At 37.5% G+C, this 12,500-nt stretch overlaps 1 protein-coding gene across 1 annotated transcript in view; it reads left to right on the forward strand.

Annotated features, from left to right (window-relative positions):
- The window catches only part of LOC137656383 (oxysterol-binding protein 1-like), a 260,638-nt gene that overhangs the window by 135,996 nt on the left and 112,142 nt on the right, over positions 1–12,500 (forward strand). The gene's annotated exons all lie outside the window — the stretch shown is intronic.

The raw sequence follows: 12,500 nt of genomic DNA on the forward strand, positions 1-12,500 counted from the left end.
TCTACTAACTGAAGTGGTGGGATGGAGGGTGATTTTTTGGCAGTCAGTGTTGAACCTTGATGGTGTGAGGACGTGTGGCTCTGCTCCGTCCTGCGGGTTAACTCGCTCACAAGTTGGCGATATCGATTCTTCTCTTTCTCTCTCTCTCTGTCTATCCTCCCTCTCTCTCTCTCACTCCACTCTCTTCCTTCCTATGCTAGTCACTCGTGTTTCCTGTTATTTTCCCTTTGTCCCGCATCTACCCCTGTTATCCTTTCTTCTGCTTTCTCTCTCTCTCACTCAGTAAGATGCCTTGATAGTTTACCCAACGGGGCCGATTGTGATTGTTAAGTAAATGCTACAGAATTATCGATCGTGTAGAAAACACGGGAAAATTAAATAAAAAAAGTGCATGATATATAAAGGAGTAATATATATATCTGCCTGAGTGCATACGTTTGTTTGTGAACGATTATTAGTGTTCGCCGAGATTCATTGTGTTTGGTGAATCACCACCACCATCCTTGTTGCTCTCACACAAAGGTTGTGGGAGTTACATTTACTCTCTCTCTCTCTCTCTCTCTCTCTCTCTCTCTCTCTCAACCGAGGGCATAATCGTTTCCAGGGATACTTGTTGGAAATTTTCAAGACGACCTAGGGTAAGGTGTCTCGTTTCAACGTTTTCTGTCTATAGGTAAGTTTACCATATGATTTTCCATTAAGAATCTGTACAGTTATATGCCTAGATTTATCACTTGTAGGTTTATATCTTTATCACTTGTAGGCCTATAGTGTTGGGGAACATATATTCACTTTCAGACAGGGTGTATATAGTAGTTTATACAGTATTTTAATTAGGTATAGAACTTTTATCTTTGCCCTGTAACCGCTGGTTGAAAGCGTGTATAGGGGGTCTCTTGATATTCCTCTGTTAAAGGCATATATATATATATATATGTATATATATACACACATATATATATATATATATATGTATAAATATATATACACACCTTACAATTTGTCAGTTTCTTGTTAATCTGCCTACAGCAATAGCCTATAATAATGATTTAAGTACCGAAATGATAACAATGTATATAGAAATGGTATTAATAATTTAGTACGGTATATTAATGTACAACCAAAACCTTCTTTATTTCCTTATGTCATCGTTTACATTCGTTTGTTATCCTTTTAAGCAAAACTAGATGTTTTTAAATGCATTTGATGAACGTCCTCAATCCCCCTACTCACAATCATATGTACACTATTTTGTTTGTTTGTGTTTTTGTGCATATGTATGTGTCAGGAGGTGACGAGAGAGGGAGAGCGGATACCGCTTGTTGCTTGGGCTGTCTATATGAAACCAGGACCTCAGGAAACCCAGCCAGCCTGCTCTCTCTCTCTCTCTCTCTCTCTCTCTCTCTCTCTCTCTCTCTCTTTGAAGCGGGGACGCATACCGGCGCCTGACAACATTGAATATAACCACGTTCTTTGAAGAACACAGAACGCACCGTGAACTCTGCTCGTGTAACTTCCGCTAGGTCTATCGATGCTGTGTGGCATGGCATATAAGGGTTGATGAAGCTTAGCTTAAGAGGTGGGTCGTGAGAAAGGGTGGGTTTGTTTTAGAGTGGGGGGGGGGGGTCTATGATGAAGCTATCGGCTTCCGTTCTGACCGGGATAGTACTTGCAAATAGCTCAGGGAAAGGGTAGAAGAGATTCCATTGGTTGGTCTTACTCACCTGGTGGGAGTTTTGAGGACACTTGCACCTAAAGTTCGTTTTGCTATTCGTAGGAATGTGTTGTTTATAGGTTCACGGTTAGTTAAATGTTGAGAAATAAGTGTACCTTGGTTTTATGCGTATATATATATATATAATATATATATATATATAATATATATATATATATATACACACATGGTGAGAGAGTAGTCAAACCCCTGGTAAGAGGGGAGGTGTACATATCTGTATAAATATTAAGCAGTCAATTTTAAGGGATGCGAACAATAGTGTCTGACCTCTGTGTGTGTGTGTATATATATATATATATATATATGCATGGTGAGAGAGTAGTCAAACCCTGGTAAGAGGGGAGGTGTACATATCTGTATAAATATTTAGCAGTCAATTTTAAGGGACGCGAACAATAGTGTCTGCCCTATATATATATATATATATATATAAACAAACTTAATATCGTAAGCCTAAAAAATAAAAACACAAAATCAAAATATATTTCTTTTTCTTCGTCTGCTATTTTCAATCTAAAGCAACATATCTTCCAATGTCATTGGAAAGTAACGCGAAATATCTCTCTCCAATTGAATTTCCTGAAAGAAAGGAGAACTACGTTAATTGTCCTTGCCAAAGAATGAGTAACCCTGGTGGCTGTGTTGCTGTGGCTCTGTGCCAGCCACAGATGAGTCCGACTTCTTTTACCAAGCAATTGTCTTTAATGTCTCTCTCTCTCTCTCTCTCTCTCTCTCTCTCTCTCAGAGAGAGAGAGAGAGAGAGAGGGCTATTTCAAGGGAGGATCAAGTTGTGCTGTAGTCTGGATCTGATGTTTTCTTGCTTCCCTTCACTCATATATGTGTATATATAATATATATATATTATTTTATATATATATATATATATTATATATATATATACATCTATATATATATATATATATATAAACAACTTTCATGCATAACGTTGTAATGCCTCTCTAGATTTCAAAACAATTTATTATATATATATATATATATATGTGTGTACACACACATATATATATATATATATGTGTGTGTGTGTGTGTACACATACTCAGGCAATTAATCTTTTATTATATAAGGGTATATATATATACATATATATGTGAATATATATATATATATATATGTATATATATATGTATATATATATGTATATATATATACATATGTATATATTATATATATATATATATATAGAGAGAGAGAGAGAGAGAGAGAGAGAGAGAGACCAGCCAAATAAGAAATGCTGGTTCCTAATCCCATAGGAAGAGACATAAGGATGCCAATGGAATTGATTTCAAACTATTTACAGTCTTCCCTTTGTACCAGAACAAGACAAGGCGTTTGTCCCAGAGTTTTTATCTTTTTGTACCCAGGGGATAGATTGAGTGTGTGCGTGTGTTTGTGTGTCAGCGTCGGTTATCTGCTGTAGTGTTGGAACAACGGAGTCTCTTTTATAATGGATTAAGGTGGTCGATTATTGTTATTATTATTATTACTTGCTAAGCTACGACCCTGTTTGGAAAAGCAGGATGCTATAAGACCAAGAGCTCCAACGGGGAAAATAGCCCAGTGAGGAAAAGAGCAGGGAGGGTGTCTGGATGAGCCAGAAGATTTAACATAACCCTCGTCTATCCTTTCTTTATTTTATATCTTGTAATATTTTTGTATTTGTCTTCGTATAAAGTTAACAGTTTGGTAATATGGTGGATGCAGTACATATTCTCTCTCTCTCTCTCTCTCTCTCTCTCTCAGAAAGGGGAGATATGTTTGTCTAGCATCTTAGTTTATTATAAAGAAATTAACATTCCTTTGTCGTATTATCAAAATGGTTTAGTGAGGTTTCTCAGTCCACGCTCCTTTTGGCATGTTGCATAATGTAATTGTGGAGATTGCTGGCAGACTGAAGTAATCTTTCGCATCATGATTCCACCCACTAAGAATAAGAACAAAAATATATAAGAGCCATATCCAGATAGAATAAGATGTAGATATAGTGTGCCTGAGGGTACTTTCAAGCAAGAGGCAATGGCACTACCCAAGACTAGAGAACAATGGTTTGGTTTTGGAGTGTCCTCCTAGAAGAACTGCTTTCCATAGCTAGAGTGTCTTCTACGTTTAAATCATGCATCCTTCAAATTAATGAAGGTGATCTTATTATTTGCTAAGCTACAACCCCAGTTGGAAAAGCAGGATGCTATAAGCCCAGGGGCTCCAACATGGAAAATAGCTCATCTATTTATGATAATAGAAATTGTTTGGGGATAATCCAGTTACGAAATACAGTTGTTAGATAATGTTAGTATGAGTCATATAATTGTATGAAGATGCACATGGCTTACAATTGAGAGAGCAGCCACCTGTTGTACAAGAAAAGTTTCCACAGTTATAATGTTCTCGCATTCATGTTGAGGTATCCACGGTATTAACTAGATCAGCTTGTGCGGACGTCGAAGCCTTTAGGACTAATGATTTGAAAGAAAGGACTTCCAAAATCTATATATGATAGTGTACTCGCCCCGTCAAAAATGGCTGCTATTTAGAATTTTAGATAGATATGCATGCACGCACAGTCAGTTTCGGTAATTTGTGGGAGATTGTGGTTTCCGAGTGTACCTCTCGGGGTACCTCCTCTCACAAGGGTATGAGTACTCCCTTTCCCCTATAATCGTGGGACAGGGAGAGACCGAGTATTCATACGTATGGTCATGCCGCTCAGCATGACTGGAATGGTGTATATATATATATATATATATTATATATATATATATATATATATATACATATATATATATATATATGTGTGTGTGTATATATATACACGGACACTGCTTTTTAATATATATTTGGCATTAAGTAAGGCGATAACTTACTCTACCACAATGAAATAATAGACTTTAATTCGTCACATATAATGAATTCATCAATTGTGATACTCTCTTGTATTTAACTGAATATCATCATCTTATGCCTGTGATACAAACAGCCTTATTAATCTTCACAGCAATTTAACTGCTGTGGAAATTCATAACGCTTGCGTGCATAGATGACTAAGGCCTCATAGAAGCGAAATTGCCTGGAATCTGCTTCCTGGAATTTGCATTCTGGAATTACGGAGACCTGGAAGTCAAGGATAAATAGGCTAGGTTGAGTGGCTAGCCTTAGTTGGCTGGCTAGACTATTTGTTTAGATAACAAGTGGTTATCCTAGTATTTCTGCTGTTATATGTTTTTTTTTTAACTTTTCCTAGTAATTTTCATCTTTTTGGTGTTGGTTTCCTGTTTCGTTGAATTTTTTATTTTTTTTTTTTTATTTTTCCTTTTTGTGTTATTTTTTTATCTTTATTCTTTTGTTTACTTTCTTGGTTTTCATGTTTGCTTTTTTTTGTCTTTTTTTTATTTTTTTCGTTTACTTAGACTTTTTACTTTTATTTTTCATCTTTTATTTTTTATTTTATTTCTTAAATTCTTTTATTTTTCATTTTATTTCTTAATTTCTTTTATTTTTCATTTATTTCTTTATTTTCTTTTAGTTTTCCTTTTATCTCTTTTACTTTATTGAATTTCCTTTTTCTTTTTACCAAGAAATTCGAGTTAAATCCAAACCGTACGATTAATATCATGAGCGATATTTTCCTTTCAATTGTAAATAAAGTTCTCTCTCTCTCTCTCTCTCTCTCTCTCTCTCTCTCTATGGTTTCTTTGTATTAGATAAAAACTACTACTCCCACATATTTCTCCTCAATTGTAAATAGTATCTCTCTCTCTCTCTCTCTCTCTCTCTCTCTCTCCGGCTTCTTTGTACTAGATAAAATCTACTACTCCCTCATATTTCTCCTCAATTGTAAATAGTCTCTCTCTCTCTCTCTCTCTCTCTCTCTCTACGGCTTCTTTGTATTAGATAAATACTACTACTCCCACATATTTCTCCTCAATTGTAAATAGTATCTCTCTCTCTCTCTCTCTCTCTCTCTCTCTCTCTCTACGGCTTCTTTGTATTAGATAAAATCTACTACTCCCTCATATTTCTCCTCAATTGTAAATAGTCTCTCTCTCTCTCTCTCTCTCTCTCTCTCTCTCTCCGTTCTGACGTCGTCAGTCAGCTGTCCTTCAGTGTTGATAACACCACTTCAACTATCATTCGGCCTCATGTGGACTACGTTTACGATATAAGCTGATAAGATTCTTATAATACCTTATCTCGTGTTATGCGAAATCGAGGATCAATTACCTTTGTGACTTGGTTGAACTATTATTTGAATAAACTATACACATATTGTATATATAATTAAAAAGTTGTATGGATATGTGTATAAAACGTATGACTACTCTCTCTCCTCGGTCCCTGGGTAAGGGTAGAGAGAGTGCTCATACCCTGGTGTAATGGATTGCAGTTACGATATGGGGAGTTTTGAATCTGTGAGTATACGTGTCTATAGATATTTAGCAGTCATTTTTGACGGGTTGCGTATATCGGTTAAGTAGAGATTATATATATAATATATATATATATGTATATACACACATACTGTATATATATATATACATACACACACACATATATATATATATATATACATATATATATATATATATACATATATATATACATATATATATATATATATACATATATATATATATACATATATATATATATACATATATATATATACATATATATATATACATATATATATACATATATATGTGTACTATACAATAGAAATACAGTCAATGAAACTACGTGATTTCCTACATATCCCAGTATATCCGCAACCCGGTAGTGCACCTTGATAAAAAAAAAAAACAACAAAAACAAACATTCGTTCTACATCGCCCTCATATGTATGAAAATCAATCCAGCAGGTCTTGCCCCCTTTTTCATGAAGGCATTTCTCTACTTCAACCGGTTTCTACCAGTCGATTCCAATAGGTACAACACTCCACCGGTAGCTGTGGAATGCTGTAATAGGAAATCCTTAACGCTGTAATGTATGTATTTATCGATTCTGTATTTATAAAGCTCTGCGCGCGCATACTTTGTAAATGTGGATAAAATCTTATACTGTTACTATGCTATTTATAACAGACTACTGTACAGTTGGCTCCGTTAATTCCGGAACTCTGATGTCTCCTTAACTTCCCACAAAGTGCACCGGATTTAATGAAGCTAACTGTACCCTTTCAACCCCCTCTTCCCCCTTTCTTAACTACAATCAGGCAGTTTCGGCAATTTGTGAGAGATTGTGGTTTTCGAGTGTACCTCTTAGGGTGCCCACTATCATCAGGGTATGGCTACTTCCTCTCCCCCGTACCGAGGGTCGGGGGGAGAGACTGAGTAGTTATGTGTCTGGCAATTCCATTGAGCGTGATAGATATAGATAGATATACAGTATATATATATATATATATATAATATATATATATAACTGTGTGTGTGTGTGTGTGTATGTGGCTATATATATGTGTGTTTATATATATATATATATATATATAAGGTCGTTAAGAGAATCCAGACATTAATATATCAAAAAAATATATGGCTTATTTGAATATCTATATATATATATATAATATATGTGTGTGTGTGTGGAGAGAGAGAGAGAGACGCAGCTCTTTATTGTATAGAGGTATTAAACAGCTGGGCTGTTTCATATTCATGAGCATTCGTATTTATTTTTCTCTAAGTGTTACCTCATGCGTGGTAACTTTTTCTCTGTATTACTGCTCTTTTTATGTGCTATGGCTTCTTGTACCCAGCGCCTTGCCAGAGGCGTAAGTCTGTGTGTCTGTCTGTCTGAGTTCCTTGACCTGGAGGGGTCAATCTAATGAGAGAAAGAGAGAGAGAGAGAGAGAGGTCATTGGAGACAAAATGTGTACCATGGTATTGTATTTTCAATGATGAAGCGCACTAAAGTAATGTAATTTTTAGGTCAAAATAATTAAGGAGAGAGAGAGAGAGGTTTGAATCTTTTTGTGCGTGTGTACATAGCTATCTAAATATGTTGTCATATTTGCAGGCTGCGTACACTAGTAGAGGAGAGAAGATTGAATCTTTTTGTATGTGTGTATATCTATCCAAATATGTAGCCATCATTTTTACTGGTTGGTCACAATAGTAGAGGAGAGAGAGAGAGAGAATGGTATCATAAGGAACAATGCAAAGAAAATAAATAAAATTTATACCAATATTTATATTAAATGTACTTTATTTGCAATAATGCATCGCACTAAAGTAATGTATTCTTTACTTCCCAATAAATAAGTAGATAGACTATTGTATTTTAAAAGTAATTATGTCACGTGATCAGACCCTGAAATTCGCCTGGACTGCAAAGCGATTTGACTTTGCCAAGCAATCAGTCATTTTTTGGAGATTTGCATGTTGGGGTTAAACACCGCCTTCAGTCCAAATGTTGCTGATATCTTTTCGCACAGTGTCACGAAGTCTACTGGGTACTGGTATCGTATTTCTGAATTTGTGTACTCAACCCGTCAAAATAATTGATTTCTTTTCGCTCAGTGTCACGAAGTCTACTGGTATTTTATTTCTGAATTAGTGTACGCAACCCGTCAAAATAATTGATTTCCTGTCGCTCAGTGTCACGAAGTCTACTGATATTTTATTTCTGAATTAGTGTACGCAACCCGTCAAAATATTTTTTTTTTTCGCACAGTCACTAAGTCACTGGTACTGAAGAAATTTACTGGTATTTTATTCTGAATAAGTGTACGCGACCAGTCAAAATGAGTGTTAGATGTTTAGGTATGCATATTCGCGCGCATAGTCAACCCTCCCCCCCTTTCCTAACTACAATTCCTATCACCAGGGTATGGCTACTCCCTCTCCCTCCTACCCGAGGGGTGGGGAGAGAGAACGAGAAGTTACGTCTTGGAATATATATATATATATACTGTATATATATATATATATATATATATTATTCCCTCTTATTAAATAGCCTAGCCGTTTATAAAGCGAACTAATGGTCAATTCCTGTATATGGATTCATGTATATTGTATACAACGTTTACTTTGGTATCCAGCTATATAATCGCATACAGAATGAGCTGTTGGTAAAGTTGTTGTTATTGTTGTTGTTTAAAGACCGCTCATGAATAGCACAGGCAAGGGACAGTGACATTGCTCTATCAAGCAGGACAATGCCCTAGAAAATGACCATATATATATACAGTACTTACGATCAGTGCCCAAGACCCCTCTTCATCCAAGGTATGACCAGGGAGAGCCAGGAAATGGCTGCTGATGAGTCAGCAGATAGACATAAAGGCTCCCCTAAACCGCCCATCCTTAGCTCACAATTGTGGTGAGGTTGCAACGACCAAAGTTTGAGCGGGACTCGAACCTCAGTCTATATATACTTACGATCAGTGCCCAAGACCCCTCTCCATCCAAGCTAGGACCAGGGAGAGCCAGGCAATGGCTGCTGATGACTCAGCAGATACACACATAAGCTCACCCAAACACATCCTTAGCTCACAATTATGGTTAGGTTGCAGCGACCAAAGGAACTAATGAGTTTCAGCGACACTCGAACCCCAGTCTGACTGACGTTCACGTTGTTGGATAAGTAGGCTAGGTGTGATACTTAGCCCATTTCTTATCTAATCACTCCTGCCTTTTGTATACGATTCCATTTTATAGGCAATCCATTGCGATTTACTTTAGGCATTCATCTCATTCAGTCCGTGATTCTCTTGCCGCCTCCCGTCACTCGCTTCCATTTGTTCGTCCATTCAACTGTGTATTCTATGTATTTTCTGATTTCATTCATTGTGGATATGTTTTGTAATGCATTGATAATTGTCATGTTTTATCTCGTGATTGATTGTTTTAAATAACGTATTTGTTATTTTTTGTTTTTAATCGCTTTCGTATAATATAGTCTTCGTTTTTATTTTCATTGATATAATTATGTATCTAATATAATCCATTGGTCACGTAAACACTATATGTGTGTGTGTGTATATATATATATATATATATACGCAGTGTACAGTATATGTACAAATAAGAGCAATCAGTTCTGTACAATATTCCTGGGTAAACATATTCCCTTTTTATTTGTTCTTAATATGCTTAATTCTAAACCTACTGCTCATAATGAACATGTAGGTGCCGTAGCAGTCTTGCCGTCAGTGCAGTGTATCAAACTCTGTGCCAAATGTTATTCTCCCTTCTGATGTAGAACATCTGGGAAATGGTGCTCATATTACCCCCGAGAGATCACGTTTTGAGGCTAAATATATTCCCAGAATGAAAGAGAGAGAGAGAGAGAGAGAGAGAGACCTTATGTCTTTGGTAGAATTAATGTCGCCTTTGGTGATCCTGTGAGGTAAAATAAGTACGATATCTTTGAAAGTTGAGGGGATTTATCTCTCTCTCTCTCTCTCTCTCTCTCTCTCTCTCTCTCTTAATTCCTGTCACGCTCAGTAGCATTGTCAAACTTATAACTATTAGGTCTCTCATTATCCTTTGGGCAGGGGAGGGGGGAATAATCATACCCAGGTGAGAGGGGGGTTAACCCGAGAGAGGAAAGGGGAACAGGGTTGAATTATGTGTGTGTGTGCATATCTATATAAATATTTAGACGTCATTTTGACGGGTCGTGTACACTAGTTAAGATAATGTTTGCAAAGGAACGATTAATGACATTGAAACCTCACGAGGAAGAGTAATAATAGAAAGGGATCTTATATGGCTGAAGTGAGGTTAAGTGTAACTTGTGTGTGATGGTACAGATGGATACAGGAGTTCCTGTCGCACCCTTATTGCATCTCTGCCATCTCTCCCTACGCTATCTGTTTGGTTACTACCCACGCAATAAGGGTGTGGCAGGGTACAATGACTCAGAGCGAAGTTTGAAGGCTTAAAGTCCGCTCATGAATGACAGGGACTATGAACATTGACATTGCCCTGTCGAGCTGAACAATGCCCTAGAGACTGACTATGTATACATATGATCAGCGCCTAAGCCTCCTCTCTACCCAAGCTAGGACCATGGAGGGTCAGGCAATGGCTGTTGATTACTCAGCAGATAGACTTATAGGCTCCCCCCAAACCTCTCATCCTTAGCTCACAAGGATGGTGAGGTAGCAGTGACCAAAAAAACTAACAAGTTTGAGCAGGACTCGAACCCGAGTGTGGCGTTCACCAGTCAGGGACGTTACCACATCGGCCACCACAACCTTTAATGTGCCCATAATTCATGTGTCCAACTGTATAGCAACATGTCATATATAGATATTTTTTTTATCGTTTGCTTTCTTTTCCACATTTTTCAAAACATGATTTCTCCACTTTTTTTTTTCTATTCACATAATCATGACTATTTGAAGGTTTTCTTTCTTAAGTGTCGTCAAGTGGCGGCCTTGCCAGGACCCACTTAACACTACACCAGCGTTGGTTCTAAAGCTGCACTGCTCTGCTTTAGGTGGTGATCCTTTTAAGACGAACAACACACATCACGCTGGAACTTTTCTCTTCTTTCTTTCTTGTTTTGCATCTTAATACCAGAGTTTACCTAAAGCAGAGACTCCGCTGTTGCAGCAGCAAGAGTGAAGACGTCTCTGTTCGTTATCTTGCTTTGCATCTTAATACCAGAGTTTACCTAAAGCAGAGACTCCGCTGTTGCAGCAGCAAGAGTGAAGACGTCTCTGTTCGTTATCTTGCTTTGCATCTTAATACCAGAGTTTACCTAAAGCAGAGACTCCGCTGTTGCAGCAGCAAGAGTGAAGACGTCTCTGTTCGTTATCTTGTTTTGCATCTTAATACCAGAGTTTACCTAAAGCAGAGACTCCGCTGTTGCAGCAGCAAGAGTGAAGACGTCTCTGTTCGTTATCTTGTTTTGCATCTTAATACCAGAGTTTACCTAAAGCAGAGACTCCGCTGTTGCAGCAGCAAGAGTGAAGACGTCTCTGTTCGTTATCTTGTTTTGCATCTTAATACCAGAGTTTACCTAAAGCAGAGACTCCGCTGTTGCAGCAGCAAGAGTGAAGACGTCTCTGTTCGTTATCTTGTTTTGCATCTTAATACCAGAGTTTACCTAAAGCAGAGACTCCGCTGTTGCAGCAGCAAGAGTGAAGACGTCTCTGTTCGTTATCTTGTTTTGCATCTTAATACCAGAGTTTACCTAAAGCAGAGACTCCGCTGTTGCAGCAGCAAGAGTGAAGACGTCTCTGTTCGTTATCTTGTTTTGCATCTTAATACCAGAGTTTACCTAAAGCAGAGACTCCGCTGTTGCAGCAGCAAGAGTGAAGACGTCTCTGTTCGTTATCTTGTTTTGCATCTTAATACCAGAGTTTACCTAAAGCAGAGACTCCGCTGTTGCAGCAGCAAGAGTGAAGACGTCTCTGTTCGTTATCTTGTTTTGCATCTTAATACCAGAGTTTACCTAAAGCAGAGACTCCGCTGTTGCAGCAGCAAGAGTGAAGACGTCTCTGTTCGTTATCTTGTTTTGCATCTTAATACCAGAGTTTACCTAAAGCAGAGACTCCGCTGTTGCAGCAGCAAGAGTGAAGACGTCTCTGTTCGTTATCTTGTTTTGCATCTTAATACCAGAGTTTACCTAAAGCAGAGACTCCGCTGTTGGAGCAGCAAGAGTGAAGACGTCTCTGTTCGTTATCTTGTTTTGCATCTTAATACCAGAGTTTACCTAAAGCAGAGACTCCGCTGTTGCAGCAGCAAGAGTGAAGACGTCTCTGTTCGTTATCTTGCAGCGGAGATCAGTATCATC

Source organism: Palaemon carinicauda, chromosome 17 (genome assembly GCF_036898095.1).
Source record: "Palaemon carinicauda isolate YSFRI2023 chromosome 17, ASM3689809v2, whole genome shotgun sequence".
In the NCBI taxonomy this organism is placed as follows: domain Eukaryota; kingdom Metazoa; phylum Arthropoda; class Malacostraca; order Decapoda; family Palaemonidae; genus Palaemon; species Palaemon carinicauda.